The sequence below is a fragment of the Cenococcum geophilum genome (assembly GCF_001692895.1).
Source record: "Cenococcum geophilum 1.58 unplaced genomic scaffold K441scaffold_8, whole genome shotgun sequence".
In the NCBI taxonomy this organism is placed as follows: Eukaryota; Fungi; Ascomycota; class Dothideomycetes; order Gloniales; family Gloniaceae; genus Cenococcum; species Cenococcum geophilum.
This window is the reverse complement of record NW_027137566.1, coordinates 1,532,750-1,553,267: the sequence shown is the minus strand read 5'-3', so window position 1 is coordinate 1,553,267 and position 20,518 is coordinate 1,532,750.

Below are 20,518 nucleotides of genomic sequence, written 5' to 3'. Positions count from 1 at the left end.
TAACTTAAAAGAGATAATTTATATTAAAAGTAAGTAATCCTAAAAACAGGGACTGTTTCTCTAAATATATTAGTATATAACAAGTCCCACTTAACCCTTCTTATAAGTTAGGCGTAAGGCTAAGTTCTATTAATGGTTGCCTTATACGTATAAGAGCTATCCACCTCTTTAAGTGTACTATTGGGCTAACTTGCGTTTTAAGTATATATATACGGAGTGGACGTAATAATAGATTTAGTGCTTTTTAGTTATTAAGCCTTTATTATACTAATACCCTAAATTAACTAGATATACTAGAACTAAAACGAGGTTAGTAATATATATATGGCTAGATAATTACAGAATACTAAGCTAATTACTAGAAAATGCTATTCTAAACGGTAATAAATAACTCCGCCGCGAATATTTTCTAGCAGTTAGATATAATGCGCTAGGTAGTTATACACCTAGTATATAGTAATAAAAATTAAGAGTATATTGCTAAATATATAGCATATAGGGAGCGCCTTATTGTTAGATAAATAAAAGCTTTATTAGGGTATAGGTTGTTTCTTAATTAAATTTTACTTTTATTTACGTGTTTAGTTTTCTAGTTCTCTTAGTATTGGTAAGGCAACTAGCCCTAAATTTAAATCGCGTTATATAAAGGTTAAGATTTTCTCTAAGTTAAAGATATAAGCTCTCTTGCCTTTAAAGTCCATAGATATTAGAAGGAGTGGTCGCTAGATCTATCCAATAAGAACTCTACTAGTTTTATTTTACAGCTTCTACGAAATTAAGGCATTGTAGTCCTTAAAGGTGCAACCGATGCTATTTTAAAGTGGCCGCAAATTAATGAGAACAAGGTTATGCCGGTTTTCTTTCCTTTAAGGAAAAAGAGCTCTGCTTACTAATACCTTTAAAGTTTATAAATGCCCTTATTAGTTCTGCTAGGGATAATAGTTTTTAAGTCTTATACGTTAAAGAACACGATTTCCCTTAATATACCCTATTTACAATTAGACAATCACCGGATTAAAAACAGCTAGCTAATAATAACAATATTATTACTATTGGTTGCTATTATCTTAGAGAAGATACTAATTAGAGATGGATTATACAGTACGACCTAGCCCTTTAAAAGGAAGAGATTAATAAAATGTCTATTATTAAAGCATGCGGAGGGGATATATAAGTAATCGCGCCTATTAATTAAGCTAGCTCTTATTAAAATTAGTATTATTTATAATAGGTAGCTAAGATAATTAAGTCTAACTCCTATAATTAGAGAAGGGAAAGTAATGGTAATTTATTATATATAGAATAGAAATAAGCCCACTTAATAGGTAGTAAGACGTAACTAGTTTATATTATTTAAAATATATTTTATCTAATCTCTTTATTAAGAGTCCTAAAGCTATAACTAGTAACCCTAGCCCGCTCCAAATATAGCGGCGTAAGATTCCATCCTAAATTTAAAAATCCCTTTACTATAACCCCCCAGTTTACCTACCGGAAACTCTATATATAGAGCTATATATCTAAAATCCCTTTTAATACTATTTCTACTAAACCTACCTATAGCGGCACTTAATAACCCTAACTTAAAATCCCTTCTAACTTTAGGTCTAATAGAAAAATTAGTTTATAGATCTATAGTAAATCTAAAGCCCTCTTTAGCAGCGCTCGGTGCTATAGAGAACTTAAATACCCTTTTACCTTTTAGTGCTTTAGGTTTAATTATACGTGGTGCAGTGCTTAGTGCTATAGCGAATTCAAAGTCTCCTTCTATAAAAGACGTTGGAATAGGTATCTAAGTACTGTCTTCGGCTTTTAAAGTTAAGGGGCCTATTTTAGCGCTTAGAGAAATAGATTCTCCTTAGCCACCGCTATTAAAGCTAGGTTTTGGCGAGTTTGTATAAGGCGTATAAATAGTAGAGTCTTCCGTTTATTTTATTTGATTATTAGCCTCCGCCGGTTGCGAGTTTATATCTCTATAAGCATTTCTAAAATAATATAATCTTATAATATACTCTTCTTAATATACGTTATAAATGGCGTAAATATTTAAGTCCGTAATAAAGCTTCTATACTATAAACTTTCCGCTTATATTAAAGAAGACCAGTAGGAGAGTTAAATTAGTGGCTGTACAGTAGATACGTATCCTAGTTAAGATAATGCCTTAGAATCTTATGCTTAAACCCCTCTAAAGTTTTAATATGCTTATGATATAAATCTAGACGCTAGTAATTTCTGTTATAATCTTTAATAGGACAATCCCACTCTCCTTTTGTCTTTGGGGGTCGAAAATGTCTAGCTCCTATATAATGCTTAAGGGCGAGAATATGACCGGTAACGGCCTTGATAAAGGCGGCTTCGTCCACTTATATTATAGGCGATAGCCTAAACATCTCCTCTAAAACACTAACTCGCGTAGTGAGATCTTTGTATAATATAAATGAACGGTATTATAGGTCGGTATCTTTTCTCTTTAATGGATATCGACGTTTAGCACGTCGGGGGTAAGGTAGAGATGTTTTTATAGATGTATTTATTGTATAAATTAGTTTCTTTATAAATATTAGTGTATATACCGTCTATAGTGTACAAAGAGCTATTTACCGCTATTCCATTTAAAAGCTATCAAATATATTTAACGGACGGGCGGTTAGTAGAACGTTATAAGTATATATGCTAAGGTTTACCTAGCCTATATCTAAGGTCTTATTGTTTAGGGGCCGTTTTAAAGCAAGTTTCGTTCGGGCCGGATATACAATATAACTATTACTTATCGCTAGGTTTGGAACACATCAAATGCTTTATTAGAGATAGTTTAGTTTCTCTACCCTAAATGCTTATTTACAGTGTATTTACGAAGAAGAGAATTGTATACGCCCTTTGCCAGTAATGCGCAGCCCCCTTTATATTCGTTAAATTATTTCCTCTTTTACCTTCTTATACATATTTAAGTAAGCCTCTTAGTTTAATATATATTTGCAGTCACCTAGAAGAAATTCTTATATAAGCTTCTTAGGCCTCTGTATAGACCTATAGAGGCGCACCACAGTTTTTATTAAGCCTGTATTTACTATAATAGAAAATTAGTTATGTATTAATGGCTTAAGTGTTTACTCTTATATTACAACAACGTTTACTAAATATTTTTTTTACGTCTTCTGGTATTTTGTATACTAAGCTCTTATGGTATAGCAAAGATAAAAACACTTATAGTGAACCTAGGTATAATTATATATTACTAGTAGCAAATAGAAGGGAATAGATATTAAAGGATATTAAATAAAAGCAATAAATTTAAGCATTTTATTCTTAAATAAAAAGGATTACCAATTAAAAGAGTGTATATTACTTTAAGCGTTAGAAAAGTAGGGTACCTAAGATCCCCGTTGCTACTAAAGAGTGCTAGAAATTAATAAAGTATTTATATAGGAGCTTGTATTACGTAATACTATATAGGGCCCTCTGGACAAATACTAGATAAGTAATAAGTATATCCTTTTCACTATCTCGAGCTACCGGATCTATTACTAATACTATTAAATCTAGTACGCATATTATAATTGGATTAGATCTTAATATAGGGCTCTTTATACTAGTGCTTACGGTATAAAGCGTTTATAATTTAGTAGTCCTGGTGCGGAAGTATCTATAATTTAGTAGTCGTAATGCGAAGGCGTCTATAATTTAGTGGTTGCGGTGCGAAGGCGTCTAGCATTTAGTAGTTACTATAAGCTACTAAACTATTTAGGGTTCCGCTATAGTTTAGACGAGAGCTAATTAAGAAGCTAATATTACTTTCTTTCCTCTTAATATTATCCTGGATATAATCTAAGCCGAATTGCGGGAGATCCTTAAGGTTAGATAACCTAAGCCTTGTTCTATAACTCTCTATATTCTATAAGCCTTTAATATAATTATTTAATAGGCTTAGTAGGAGCTAATTAGATTTATCCCCAAAGCTTATTGCCTATTTAAGAAGATAAGCCGTTTTAAAACTAAAACAATTTAGGAGTATATATACTCTAAATAATAGCAATAAGTATAACGCGTGTTCCCTATAAGTATTACAGGTAATTAATATAGCCTTTTTTCCTCACTCGCTCCTTTTACCTATATAGCGTTTCCTAGATATAGGACTCTTAAAAACTTCTAAAGGCTTAGCTTAGCAGTCCGCTCCCTAATAGTCTATCTTTTCAACTTTTTATATTTTATTCTTCTACTATCTTATATATATAATATTAGTATTAGCGCCACGTTGATACGTAGAAACTTTATATCCCACCTCCTCTTAGTGGTCTATATCTTTAATTCTATATATTTCTACATTTTAAGTATATAACCTATACTCCCTCCCCTAAGGATATTAGAAGTAAAACACTTATATACTGCTGCCGTTTCTCTCTCTTTCGCGAGAATCTTTAATATAGCCCCTTTTAATATCCAGCTGCTATATTGCCATGCTAGAGACGGCTAAGGTAAATATCTATTTAATTAATTAATATAATCTAATGCTAAGTTTTGCCTATAGAAATTACGGGAACGTAAGCGTATAAACTAAGCCCGTTTTTGCCAACGCCAGAGAGAATTAATTAAAGACCTTAAAAGAAAAGTTAAGCGCCTATTAGAAGAGAATAAGAAGCTTTAAAGCTTATTAGAAAAAAAAGGAGCCTCTAAAAATAAAATAAAGAAATACAGTTTATAAAATTCTTAAAATCTAAATTAAGAACTTTTAGTGCTGCTAGATAAGGGCCTAAAGTAGTTACTAAAACCAATATAGAATGCGGTATATTCTACGGATATATAGTATTTTACGGACGGTAAATTTACTAACTCTTTTACTAAATCTTCTCTTTCTTAGCAGTGTCCTTTAACTCCTAAAGAAACTTCTATTAACGGCTCTTAACCTAACGCGGAGCCTATTACTTTAAATATAAGGCGATATACTGGCCGGAAACGAACTACCTACCTTACTTGCCGGAGATCTAAAGCACGTTATAATGGAGCTTATCTATATAGTATATGTAGAGAGAGGAATAAGGATTATAAGTATAAAGGTTAAGACTTTAGAAATAGCAATAAAGAAGAAGAAGTTAATAAGGAAAGCATCTTAATTAAATATTTAGGGGGACTTAACGAATTATCCTCCGCGGAGGAGCTAGGTAACTATAGCTAGGCTACGCCAGATATTATATTCCCAATATATTTATACCCGCACGCTATATAGGCCAATCCCTTTATTAACCCCTTTACTATTCCTTTAGTTTTATTAGCTTATCCTAGTAAGTATATACCCACCTTAATAAGGAATAAGACGTACTTAATTACCTTAGTAGAAGAGTTCCTTTAAATAGAGATAGAGAGAGGCAAATCATTTCTAGAAAGATATCTGGGAGATTGGTAAAGCAGTCTAATCCTACCTAAGGCTAGGGATATATATATGTCGACTAGGATCGGATTTGTTTTGGTTGCCTACCCCTTTTATTCTACCTATTTTAGTTACTACTTCCCCCCCCCCTAGGTTTTTATACCTTCCTTATATATATATAGAGGCCCTAGAGCTATATTTAATAGAGAAAGTCCTTATTCTTCTTTTCTGACCTAAGATTTTAGGCCAATAATATAACTATTATACTTAGACTAAGTTAAAAAATTTAACACTATAATTAATATGAGAGCGTAATTATGAGATATATTGGTTTTGAAGTTAGCTAAAAGTGATTCGCAGCGGATTAGATAGGGCAGCCCTTTTTGCGCGGAAAGTGCGCCTAGCCTAATTAACTAAGATATATTTTCTACTTAATGATATTCCGCCTAGTATAAAGTCAAAATATAAGCCAGACGCTTTATTTTGGCATAATAATGTATAATACCCTAGGGTTATAATTAAAGTCGCATATTTATAGAAGAGGAAGAGGCTGGGCTGGCTAGCTAAAGATTATCCCTAAGTCTCTTTAATTGGTGGTGGTGGTTATAGTAGCTTTTTAATAGCTGCCTAAGTAGCTATAACCTCTGCTAGTAGTAAAATTGGAGCTTAAGGCTTTTCCTCTACTGTACTAACCTCTTAATTATTAAATGTTCCTTTCTATAGAGGCCCGTATGAGTGCCGAAGATACTTATATATCTATTTGTAATCGTAAGCGATAATCCTCTAATAGAATTTAGGAAGCCTTTTAAGAAATAGCCCTTATATATAATATAATGCCCACGACCGGTTAAAGTTCCTTAAAGTTACTAGCGGATGACTTCTAGTAGTAGAAGACGGTGGTAGAACAGGTGGAAAATAGTAGGAAAAGGGTGTTACGGTTAAGTCCTGTAATAGTAATTTAAAATGACGCTAAGAACTTCATTTCAGAAGCTATATACGGTAAAGTTGCTAATATTTTAGCGTACTATTCTGGCGTTTTGCGAGCGGTAAGAGGAATATTAAAATTTTAAGGCTATGCAGACAAAATTACTTTAAATTACTAGATTATAAACTAAATCTAAGGCCTCTATATTATAACTAAACAACCCCTAATATATTTAGATATAGAGCTTAAAGGATTGCTTTAATATATGTATTATTTAACTCCGTATTATCGGCTATAAAATACCTAATATTTCCATTAATATTGTACTCCTTAAATAAAGCAATAAGTACGGCTGCTTGGTTCTTACTACTATACTTACTAAGTACCTCTTAAAGGCCTAAAATAGCTTACCAACGCCTACTTTTCCTATTAATAAAATAAGTAACTATATTAAGAACTATATAAAGTTGCGATTAAGTTTAAGCGATCGCTATACTACCAACTAGCTAGTCTGCTTAGTATTTTATTAGAGATCTGTTAAGAGATCTACCACTATTTCCTTATCTAATGGGAGCTAATTAATTTATACTTCCTTAATTTTTACCCCGGCTAGATAAGTACTATAAGTGGCTTGATATAGAGAGAAATATAGCCGTTTTTATGTCGAGGTAGGTTAGCGAGGAAGCGTTGGATATGCTTTATAGCTAAAATGTCTTTAAGGTTATTCTTTATAGGGGGTTAAAATATCCTAGGTTAGTTTGCACTAGCTAGACATTTTTAGATTCTTTACTTAAGGGTCCCGCTTTAGTAAGCAGATATCTATTAATATTCTGCGAAGTTAAGGTAAAAAGTAGTAGTAATACTATAAGAGCACCAAGATATAAAGGTAGAGGAAGAGAAGCATTATAGGAGATAGCAAGATTTAGAAGAAGAAGGAAAGAAAAAAGGGTAAAAGAGAAGACCTTACCGACGGCTATAACCTCTATTCCTGTCTTAAAAACCGCATATTATTGCTAGCTTAGAATCCCTACTTTTTTTAAAGGGTAACAATCCTGGCCTTATCTAGGGAGTTGCCCTAATAGCACTTGTTCCCACTAAAAGCATCCTCCTATATATCTATTAGCTCTATATACCGCTAGCCAGGCAAAGGGGACTACAAGTACGCCTTTAGTATTATTTATAATCTCTTATAGAAGCAAACCTCCGGATTAGTTTTAATGCACTTATTATAGACCTAGATGGTATTAGTTTTAGTGTTATAGCGGGCGGAGATATTGTTGACTACGTAGTAGACTTTAGGTGTAATATTAGCTATATAGGGGAAAGGGCTAATAAGTTTGGTGTAGAAGCCGGCGCTAATATATATAGTCTTCTCGGGCGGAGTAGAAGTGCCTTAGGTACTAACAGCGGCAACTATATAGTAGCTATTATTGACAGCCTAAGCAGGTTTCTAGAGCGCAGCTATTATATTTACCGTCTATCTATTTTATATATTAGTTAATTAGTCTAGCCCTAGTAAGTGACGTAAGAATAATATAGGCTTACCTTTATTGAAGAAGGGTAGAAGTTAGAGGTCTCTAAGATCTAAAAAGAGAGCGAGAGAGTAAGCGCGAGAGAGATAGAGAGATAGTAGGAAGAGGCAGCAGCAGCAGTGTAAAACAGCTGTTAAGATATTAGTAAATAGCGTAGGTTACTTTAGAAGAAAAGGTTAAGTAGTTTACTTATAAATTACAACTATAGAGCGCTAGAGGAGGTAGTAACTAGTCCTTAGGATAAAGAAGAAGAGGAAAAGCTGCTAGTATAAAAGAGGAAGAAGGCCGAGAGAGCTTAAAGAGAAGGTATTGTTATTGGCAGAAGTTCTTCTTAAGCGTTAAGAGGTTAGTAAGTGTAATAAGCGCTTACGCGGTAAAGCGCGTTACGGGGTTAAAGCTAAGTTATTAATTCTAAACGTGAAGGAGATATAGAAGAAGCAGAAATATAATAAGTTATTAAATTTAAGGGTAGGTGAGGATAAGAAGCCTTAGAATAAGTAAGGATAAAATGGATATTAAGGAATATAATAGCTTACTAGTAATTGCGGCGGTTAAAAGTCTTAAGAAAAGGTAGTAAAGCTAAGGGAGAGTAAATAGAGGTAAGCTTGTAGTAGAGGAGGATAGGAAAAAAAGAAGGTTGTTAAGTAAATATGGGCAGCGCTAGCGAATAAGAAGCTCTATTAGAGAGTAAATAACCTATAAAGCCGCTCTCTATAAAGGAAGGAAAGAAGGAAGTAGTAGTAGGTAAGATAAAGGATTTAAGCTTAATCTTAATTTTAATAAAAAGTGAGGCTTAAGCGATATATAAGGTCTTTAAATAGCTAAAATCTAGAAGAAGATAGAGCTTTTATCCGCGTCTATATGTAACCTATAGCGGAATAGGAACTTAAGTAGGTTAGTAAAGGCATTATTTTTAAGGCGGCGCTAACGATAAAATTAACCTACTTAAGCCCTATTACGCGGATATATTATTACGCATACTCCTTACCTTTAATACCTTTATACTTCATTAATTAACCCTCCTTTAGCCCTTAATACCTCTTGCTAACCTTAATATTAAGCTCTAGAGCTAGTAGCTTCTAAATCTTACCTTAACTTCCTTTTCTTTGCTACCTTTAGCGTCTAGAAAGCTAAATAGCTTCCTACTATTGCTTCTAGGACGATTAAGCCTATTAGTAGGTTAATGATTTGCTTCTTCTTACTTTTATATTAAATAAGGGTAAAAAAAACCCCTGCCTCTTACGCGGACTTCTTTTCGTCTTATATAATACTGTCTCTAATATTTTTGCAAAGCTTTGTCCTACTTCCTAAAGTTCTATATCACCTTTAATGCTTATAAAAACCCTCCTTACAGCCATTATCTTACTCTTATTTTACCTCCCTTACGACTTTTACCTCTCTCGGCTCTTACTAACTATTACTTACCTCTAAGTTACTCCGCCCTCTATTATAACAGCTTTATAACGCGTGCTTTAAACGATATTAGTAAAGCTCCCCCTTATATATAAAATAATGGTTTGATTTAATACCGCCTATAAGGTAAGTAATTAGATATAGGGATAGGTTTTTGTCTACGACCTAGTTAACTATACCCATTTCTATAACGTCTCGCCTTTTATAGTTCTCGCGAACCTCTTTTCTAAAGACTATATACTAGACTTAGGTATAGGATTAATATAAGTAGCTATTAAGGCAAAGCGCCGCGTGGGGGACTTTAGAGTTTATATTGGTATAAATGTCTATAAGGAGCTGATTAAGATAGACGCTATAAGCAACGTTAAGGCCTATAAACTTAAACGCGGTAACGGCGGCCTTAGTAAGGCTGTTTACCTAATTATAGGTGACTTTGTGGATAAGGCCGTCTTAAATAAGGCGAGAAAGCTACTACTAGAAGGGAAGGGCGGCTTTAACGCTATTTTTTTAGCTGTGGGTCCTCAATATATTAACGCCTAAGTAGTAAGAGCGGTTACTACGCCTAGTATCCGGTTTCTTGGCTAAGGATAGTAGGATTATTGAAGATCTTAGTATGCTTACGAAGGGGCCTAAGTATCCTAATAGCACTAAGTGCCCTGCCCTAAAGATCTATAAGGAGTTTCGTCCTATTAGCTATAATGTTAAGGGGAGGCTTTAGATATACCGGAAGGCTATAAGGTATAGTAGGATTATACTAGAGAGGATATATAAGGAGTAGACGCTAGAGTTGGCCGAGACCTACAGGCTTAACATTATGTTAATATATAATATACACGACGGAGATAAGGGTTCTAGTCTTAGTCCTTTTTAGGATAAGTCTTCCGCCATTATAGTAAGAATAGAGGGAAAGTGGTGGCTAGACGCGTTGTAGAAGGTTAGAGGTGCTACTACGGCTAAAATAATGGACCTATTCGTGGTTTAAAAGCTTTAGTAGATAATAAAGGTAGAGGAATAGGCTTTATAGAAGAAGTCTCCCCTAGAGTTCCTAGACTATAGGAATATAAAGGTAGCTACGCTCCTTAGGGCTAGTAGTAAATAAGCTTTACAATTCTTCTATTGGCCTGCCTTACTATAGTTCTTTATTTCTCTTTTCTTTTTCTTTTTTACTGCTATAAGGGCATCTCCTTAGCTTTTACTGTTCTGTCTTCTTTTACTCTAGCCTTTTCGTGGCTAATATACTCCTTTTCCCTTTCTCTATTATAGGCGCTTTAAGCCTTACTTATTACTACGGATAGATTTAGCTGCTCTTTCTTATATAGAGCCTCTTTATAGGTAAAAAATTGGCGATTAATAGGAAGATAGATCAAATTAAATACTATATCTATATCGACCTTATAAAATTCCAGCCTATGTACTGTACCTTGCCCTTAATACACCCGAATAGCAATTTATCCTACTTAAGCCGGCGTTCTAACCTATCGTATTCCTCTTGTATAAGCTAAAATTCTATTTACGGGTGTTACTTAATATATTTCTTTGCTTTAATATCTTTAAAAAGCGCGTTATCTCTTAGGAGCTTATATAAAGACTTTTTTATTAATTAGTAGAGGCGTTAAAGGCGTGCCTATAAAGCTTAGAGGTGGTGTAATATACTAATAGTACTTTAGAGAAGTCTGCGACGTAGACATAGCCGTATATTATATTATAAGTTAGGCTACATCGCGAAGTTTAATAGTAATAGTCGCTTAGTTAACGTTTAAGTTAACTTAATAACCGTGCTACTTATCCGCCTTATATAATTCGTAGGCTAGTACTTAACCGATAGCGGCAAGCCTATAACAGTTCTTTATTCTAATACTATAGCTACCTACTTTCTTTACTTTCTCTATTCTTAACCTTAAAAGGTAGGGCGTTATAAGAGTATAGCCGGTGCGGGTTAGCCGCCCTCCCTGCTAGCGTAATTAAGGTATTTTATCTACTTTTAGGTAGTTCTGTTAATGGACATTTTGCTATAGATCTAGAAGTTTCTAAAAGCTTCTCTCTATAAAGTAGCAAATTACCCTACTATATATTTGCGCTTACCCTAGGCCCCTCTATAAAATAGAGATTTAAAGAGAATAATTATAGATAAGTAAAAATGTACTAGTATTAGGGGTGGAAGTTTAATAAGCTTATAAGAGCTGATTATGGAGTATGCATTACGTAACGGACTGAGTTAGCTGGATTAGAATTTAGTAATTAGGACGTCGCCCCCTCTTTAATTAAGTAGAAGTGCCATTATTTCCTTACTAAAATTTCTTGTAATCTAGGCCACTTAATATAGCTATAAGATCTAGATGGTCTTTAGGCGTAACGTTGGCTGCCTACCACGCCACTTGGATAGCCTCTTTAAGGTTCTCTATCTTTCCTATACGTGTATATTGTCTTTTAAGTATAACCCTTAGGTTATTTAGCCTCCCTATAAAGGCTTTATACTCTTCTTATATCTTTATAACAGCCCGCTTCCCCTTCTTAATCGCTTCTTTAAGGTCCCTAGCGCTAGAACAGCTCTAATTTTAATATAGTATAGTATATATATAGCTCTATTTAGAGGCTGTTATCTTCACTAGCTATAACGCTTAAGATAAGCTTAAAGTTCTTAAGTAAAAGCGTGTTAAGGTTGAACCCGTTATCTATAGCTGTTGGATATAGAATATAAAGATATGCGAGATAAGCTTATAAAGCTATTTAGGACTACTTTTAAATCGCTATAGATATAGAATTGTGGTGGGGGCAATATAATATTTACTGGCTGCGCGGAGCGTTTTGAACTTTGCTTTGCTTTTACAATTAAAAGTTTAGCTTAAAGGGTGTAGCGTAGCGCGGCTGACTCTAGGTAGCTTAATAAAGCTACCTTACTACGTCATGGTTTAAAGACGCGCTGTCTCCCCAACTTAGGAGATTTATAAATGCACCGATTGTGTAAACAATCTCCTTATAGACGTCTCTTACTTTAGCAATAGTAAATTTATCGTACAATGCCTCGAAGCATCCTACTTTCGCAGTTTTTCCTTCTGCTATTGGCCGTCGGTCTTAGGCGTTTTGTCACTAGCCTAAACGACCCTTATTAAAACTACTATAATCCTATTTATAATGCTAGCCCTAAGGTTACAGAGAAAGTCTAAATTTAGTACAACAGTATTTATCATTCCTTTAACTATTAAAACGTAGCATTACAGCTTATAATTTTCCTTTCCTTGTTGTTTTTGAAGCGTCTTAAAGCGTTAATCTAGATTACAGCTAATTAAGCTAAGACGTACTACTTAAATAACGCGGGACAATGGTTTTGATATGCTGTATAGTCTTAAGAAACCCATAAGTGGATTGAGAGAATTATTAATAAAGGGGAACGCCTAGCTGTAAGGAGCGCTTAGTTATATAATGCTTTACTATATAATAGTTTCACGTAAGGATCCTCCTGTTTAAATACGCTTATTTAAACTACGCTAGTTTATCTAGCGATTTATCTAAGTTAGAAGAATAGTGTCGCTTTATAATACTAACGTCCTCTAATCTTTTTAAATAATAATAAAAGGCACTTTATGACTAAAATTAAGGGAACAGCTAACTAGATTACTTAGGTAATAGTAATTATATGCCTAGGCTTGCGCCTTACTGTTATTGAGGTATTACATTAGTAAAGGGTACCAATTTAGGTTTTGAGTTGGTATAATTTGTGGCCTTTAAAACCTTTTATAACGAAGAGTAGTAAGACCCTTAGTATATACTAGCCTTAAGCTATAATAGAGCAGCGCCTGGTAGGCTTTCTAATTAGGCTAACTTAGGATAGGCTATAAAAGGGGCTCTTAATTATTCGTGTGGCACGTAGGTAGTTATAACATATTTTTTACTTTATATCTACTAAATAAGTTTTTGCTGTAGCTATACCTAAAAAACACAATTATATAACCTACGTCTTTATAAACCCTTCTACTACTTTATATTTCGGCATCGCTTCCTAGAGCTGCTTAATTTATTATCGCAACTTAGTAGTATATAGAAGGTCTATTTATACTACAGCCATAGTATTCTTAGGATGGCTGTATCTTTTAATTATCTAGCCTATAGAATGTTATTTACGCCAAATATATACATTCCTATTCGCTCTTAATAGGTATAGATCTATACTATAACCCTGCTTAACCCTACTAGCTATTCTCGTGGCTTCTATACTTGCTATCTCTGTGTCTAGTGTGACTTATTCTTATGGCAGTCTGGCCTAAATAATGCGATAATTAAAGATAAGAGCGTGCTTTATATATATAGCTTAATGCGGTAAATCTAGCAAGTTATACCCTATCTTAATATATAACAAGTGATAAAATAATAGGTTTAATAAAAAATACTTCTAATTTAGCGGACCTAGTAATATCTACTCTTTAGTTAAGTTAATCGCTATACCTTATAGCTAGAGGCCTTTTAAGCTAAAGCCCTATACCTAAACTTATAGAACTGCTTAAAGCCCTTAATACGGCATTAGAAAAGCTTGCTTAGATATTAACTATAATAAATGCCGAATTTATAGCACTAGAGCTCCCTTTATAAAGTTGTAGTAAGTGTTATAAAGAGCTTAATAAACAGATTAGTTAGGCGGCTTAATTAGGTGCTTATAACTGGGCTATATTTAAGTATATGGGCCAGGATATCTTTAGCTTTATATATACTTTGAAAATATATATATCTACTATTGTGATAAAAATAATAGACGTTGCGTTATATATTAAAGGCGTACTTATATAGACTAGAGCTAGCACTAGTATAGGTCTATAGGTAATATTATATTTACTAGAGAATGCCTTAAGGAATATAAAGAGCTTATTAAAGACACTTAGTCCGCTATCTTTAAAGAACTAGAAAGCAAGGTTTATTAGTTAGGCAAAATAGAATAGTAGCTTAGTAAATTAATTTTTCTATTACACTACAGGTTAATATATAGTTATTTATTAAACTAGTCTGGGCTATCTATTAGTAGCTACTACTGGTATATATTTTCTTAATATAGCTATAGGGGCCGTTTGCCTAGGGTGGAATACTAGCACTGTTAATACCGAAATTTTTTAGTACTATATTAACTACCGTTCTGTTCTTAACCTAATCTTATTATCCGCGTATATACACTATACTTAACATTTCTTAAGATAGTCTTTCTCTAAATTTCTTAATATTTGAGTTAAGTAAAGTAATAGAAGAGGCGTTAATAATAGAGCCTATCTTAAAAGAGTTAACCGCGGATAATTGCGATAATGGGTTAGGTCTAGGGCGGACTTATTAATAGGAGTTTAGAGAGCAATACATTCGTTTAAGATAAGATTAAGGGGAAATTTAACGTATAGGTTCTTTAAAGTTCCCTAAAGATAATAGGATAGTATTAACCTAGGCGCGAATATGGTCTATAACGGTAATAGTAATAATAAGCTTGGCCTTATACGAGAGTTTTAAATAACCGTTACTCAGGAAGCGAGTTAGAAGGGCTTAAATTATATAACCTTAACACTATATTTAATTGAAGTTAAAATCGCATTAAATGTAATAAGATAGCATGCGAAAATCAAGCGTTAATTTATTTTCTACTGTTAATAAGGTATAAATACTAGTTAGTATGCCCTGTAGCGATAAGGCAACTACGCCTATAGGAAGATAAAAAACCGCTAAATGTGTGACCTAAGGGATTACGGACGCTTTATTAATATAATAGACTCCGTAATAAAGACGAATATAAAAAAGGGTAGTATTCGCGTCGCTAGGCTTCGCTTATGGTAGGTCCCTTATTTAAACTAGCCAATTTATAGAGAGTGCGCCACGTATTTAGGGATTGCGAAATAAATTTTTTACTCTAAAGTTCCCTTATAAAGATCCTTATCTAATTTTAGCTGGCATTTACCCCGCCATTAAAAACTCTTAGCATCTACCCTACCAACCTTTACCTTTGTATACCATTCTGTGGCAAAAAGCGCGTTTAAATACTAACTTCTCTCTTTATTCGCGTTAAAAATTAAACGACTTTTAAATAAGGGCGTGGCTGGAGCGGGTTAGCTGCCCTCCTTATAAGTAGCGGCGAGCCTAAAGTATTTTACTCTCTTTATCTACCTTAAATACCACTAATTAGCCTACTGTTAAATGCCCTATACTAAGACTTGTCTAAGGCAAATATCTAGGGTGTAAACTTTAAATCTTTTTAAGGAAATATAAGTTTAGATAGTAATAATTAGTTTATAATAGCTTCCTTTTCTAACTTTCTCTTAATACGTAGCGTGCCTTAATATTTCCTACTCTAATCCTTTTATACTTATTCTCTAACGGTATTTCTTTTATAAGTAGAATATAATAAGTCTTCTTAAGATCTACCTCTATTTTATCTTTTATCCTAATAATAATATAATATTGGAAATAAGTATTACTTATTATATCTAACCATAAATCTCCTATAACCTTTAAGTTCGCATCTATAATAATATATTAACCCTCCTTTAGTTCTAAGCTGCAGCTTTAAATTGCTTTAACTTAGATAAGCAATACGTCTCGCCGCTTAGTGTTAAATCGCAGGTCTGTATAGATTGGAACTTTAAGGCGCCTAAGAGGCAAAAATTTGATGCTAGAATACGTTATCTAAGACCATAATAGGAACTGCTGATCTCCGTATACAATTCCTCTTATATTTTCGTCTATACGTCGCCATAGAAGGAGCCAATAGAGGTAGTATGCGAAAATGCTATATCTAGCTTTAGTCTGCAAGACATTTTCTATGTAATTCACTAGGCCTAAAATCGCAACGTCCCTATCTAATTTCTTAGTAAGGTTAGATTGTGTATATTTCTTAAAAAGGAACTAAATAAAGTTAATAGATTGATCGAAGCCTATATAGTTAAGACGTTATAGAAAGTCTAGGTTAAGAAGAAAGTACTCCCTTTATAGTGGACTATAATGTAGTAAAGTTTAGTTAAAGGATAAAGTAATATACTAAGGACTATTAACTTAAGATTTACCTTTATAATCTTTTAAGATTTTCGCACTAAACTCCCTGGCTATACTCCCAATATATATACCTCTTAGTGAAGTAGATGGTTTGGCGGGATAATACTCTTTCTTATAGTACCTATGCTCTTTGGTTTATAGGACCTGCGTCTATATTATTTTTAAAGTCATTTATGTTGTTATAGATATATTTCCATCTTCTAGAATACTTTTGTTGCGCTTAGACATAGCAAGGTATAGATTCTCGCTTAAGGAAACCTTCTTTCCAGCTCTTTACTAAACTAGCAGTAAAGGTATAGTAAGCTCTACTAAAGACATCTGCTATACACCCAGCTTCCTATTTCCAGTCGCTATCTTCTTTTTCTTATATTGGTTAAATAATATAGAGAGTATTAATCTAAAGATATTGCTTTCTAAGTTCTCGTATAACTCAAATAGCATCTTTAAATATCTTTAGTAAATTATTCATGCTAAACCGTTTTAATTAACGCTTGTAATTTTCTCAGGTAGTGCAAAACCGCTACTTCTCTTTATCTGTTAAATTACCCTAATAGTAAGAGAGCGCAGTATAGCTATCTGTATTAGATAGCTCTCTTTATTTTAGCTTTGTTTTCTAGAGTTCTAATTCTATAAAATCTAGACTACTAATAAAGATAACCCTTATAGACTAAAATAGTGCTTTCTAGTTATATTAATGGCTTTTATCGCATTCCCGGAACTATTAGTGTAGTAGTACAAAGTATAGAGAATTTTCGGAGAGATTTATATAGGATTATTGGCTAGTTCTAAAGAAATTCACTATAAAATTGTCATCTGGTACGTAAGTCTAGTGCCCTTAGGTATATATCCTAATTACTAAAACTTAAAAAGGATAATTAGGGGAAATATTAAATATATAGCCTACATTAATACGCAAACTATAATTAGTAGCTGTCATATCTTACTTAGGAAGGTCTACTTACACGCTATACCTATAAATAGATTATGGTCAGCAGTTATTATGCCTCTCTTAGAGAGATCCACTTACACGCTATATATATTAAAATACTATAGTTAGCAGCTATCTCGACTTTTTTTTTAGAGAGGTTTCCTTATATACTATACCCATAAATAGGCCCTAATTAGCAGTTCTCGCATTCCTCTTAGAGAGGTCCACTTATATACTACAACTATAAACAGGCCTAATTAGTAGCAGATCTCGCGTCTCTTTTAGAGAGGTCTACTTATACCCTATACCTATAAATAGGCCTAATTAGTAGCAGTTATCGCGTCTCTCTTAAAGAGGTCTACTTATATACTATAACTATAAATAGGTCTAATTAGCAGCAGTTATCACGTCTCTCTTAAAGAGGTCTATTTATAAGCTACAACTATAAATAAGCCTAATTAGCGGCAGTTCTTATATCTCTCTTAGAAAGGTCTACTTATATCCTATACCTATAAACAGGCCTAATTAATAGCGGTTCTCGCGTCTCTTTTAGAGGGGTCTACTTATAGCCTATACTTATAAATAGGCCTAATTAGTAGCAGTTCTCGAGTCCCTTTTAGAAAGGTCTACTTATAACCTATACCTATAAATAGGCCTAATTAGCAGCGGTTCTTATATCTCTTTTAGAAAGGTCTACTTATACCCTATACCTATAAACAGGCCTAATTAGCAGCGGTTCTTATATCTCTCTTAGAAAGGTCTATTTATAAACTATACCTATAAATAGGCCTAATTAGCAGCGGTTCTCGCGTCTCTCTTAGAGAGGTCTACTTATAATCTACACCTATAAATAGGCCTAATTAGCAGCGGTTCTCGCGTCTCTCTTAAAGAGGTCTACTTATAGTCTACGCCTATAAACAGGCCTAATTAGCAGCAGTTCTCGCGTCTCTCTTAGAAAGGTCTACCTATAAGCTATACCTATAAATAGACCTAATTAGCAGCGGTTCTCGCGTCTCTTTTAGAGAGGTTTACCTATAAGCTATACCTATAAATAGGCCTAATTAGTAGCAGTTCTCGCGTCTCTCTTAGAGAGGTCTACTTATACGCTACACCTATAAATAGGCCTAATTAGCAGTAGTTCTCGCGTCCCTCCTAAAGAGGTCTACTTATACGTTATACTTATAAATAGGCCTAATTAGCAGCGGTTCTCGCGTCTCTTTTAAAGAGGTCTACTTATAGCCTATACCTATAAATAGGCCTAATTAGCAGCAGTTCTCGCGTCTCTCTTAGAGAGGTCTACTTATACGCTACACCCATAAATAGGCCTAATTAGCAGTAGTTCTCGCGTCCCTCCTAAAGAGGTCTACTTATATACTATATTTATAAATAGGCCTAATTAGCAGCGGTTCTCGCGTCTCTTTTAAAGAGGTCTACTTATAGCCTATACCTATAAATAGGCCTAATTAGTAGCAGTTCTCGCGTCTCTCTTAGAGAGGTCTACTTATACCCTATACCTATAAATAGGCCTAATTAGTAGTGGTTCTCGCGTCTCTTTTAGAGGGGTCTACTTATAGTCTACACCTATAAACAGGCCTAATCAGCGGCAGTTCTCGTGTCTCTCTTAAAAAGGTTTACTTATAAGCTATACCTATAGGTAGGCCTAATTAGCAGCGGTTCTTACGTCTCTTTTAGAGAGGTCTACTTATAGCCTATACCTATAAACAGGCCTAATTAGCAGCAATTCTCGCGTCTCTCTTAGAGAGGTCTACTTATAAGCTATACCTATAAATAGGCCTAATTAGTAGCAGTTCTCGCGTCTCTTTTAAAGAGGTCTATTTATAGTTTACGCCTATAAACAGGCCTAATTAGCAGCGGTTCTTGCGTCTCTCTTAAAGAGGTCTACTTATAGCCTACGCCTATAAATAGGCCTAATTAGCAGTAGTTCTTACGTCTCTCTTAGAGAGGTCTACTTATAATCTATATCCATAACAGGCCTAATTAGTAGCGGTTCTCGCGTCTCTTTTAAAGGGGTTTACTTATAGTCTACACCTATAAACAGGCCTAATTAGCGGCAGTTCTCGTATCTCTCTTAAAAAGGTCTACTTATAAGCTATACCTATAGGTAGGCCTAATTAGTAGCGGTTCTCACGTCTCTTTTAGAGAGGTCTACTTATAGCCTACGCCTATAAACAGGTCTAATAAGCAGCAGTTCTTGCGTCTCTCTTAGAGAGGTCTACTTATAAGCTATACCCATAAATAGGCCTAATTAGCAGCGGTTCTCGCGTCTCTCTTAAAGAGGTCTACTTATAATCTACACCCATAAATAGGCCTAATCAGCAGCGGTTCTCGCGTCTCTTTTAGAAAGGTCTACTTATATACTATACCCATAAATAGGCCTAATTAGCAGCGGTTCTCGCGTCTCTTTTAGAAAGGTTTACTTACACCCTATACCCATAAATAGGCCTAATTAGTAGCAGTTCTCGCATCTCTCTTAAAGAGGTCTACTTATACCCTATACCTATAAACAGGCCTAATTAGCAGCAGTTCTCGCGTCTCTCTTAGAGGTCTACTTATACCCTATACCTATAAATAGGCCTAATTAGCGGCGGTTCTTAAGTCTCTTTTAAAGAGGTTCTACTTATAGCCTACGCCTATAAACAGGCCTAATTAGCAACGGTTCTCGCGTCTCTGTTAGAGAGGTCTACTTATACCCTATACCTATAAATAGGCCTAATTAGCGGCAGTTCTCGCATCTCTTTTAAAGAAGTCTACTTATAATCTATATCCATAAACAGGCCTAATTAGCAGCGGTTCTCGCGTCTCTTTTAGAAAGGTCCACTTATAATCTATATCTATAAATAGGCTATAGTTAGTAGTTCTTACGTCTTTCTTAGGGAATATTTACTTACAATTTATATCACCGTATAATCTCTTAGAAGTAATATCCTTCTTTTCTTTTCTCTTTTACCTTACCTCCTATAATATCGTTTAGAGAATAAACCTTAAAGAACTATACTATTTACTAAACATACACTCTATATCTATATTAGTCTTAAATGCCCTATTATTAGCTTGTCTTTAAAATATACCTAAAAGCCTTTATAAACCCATTTAGATAAATTATTATTTATAAATGCCATTATAATAATTAGGTCTATATAATATCTAAAGGCGAACTAAAACAGTAAAGTTTTATTAATTGGAAGTCTGTCTATTTAAGGTAGCTCTAGGAGCCTTTTAATATATATAAGGTGGGTAAGTTATAGGAAAGTAAGGGTAGGTAACTGAAATACGGTAATACGTAAATAAGACGGTGGTAGGATAATCCAACCTTAGTCGACAAGTC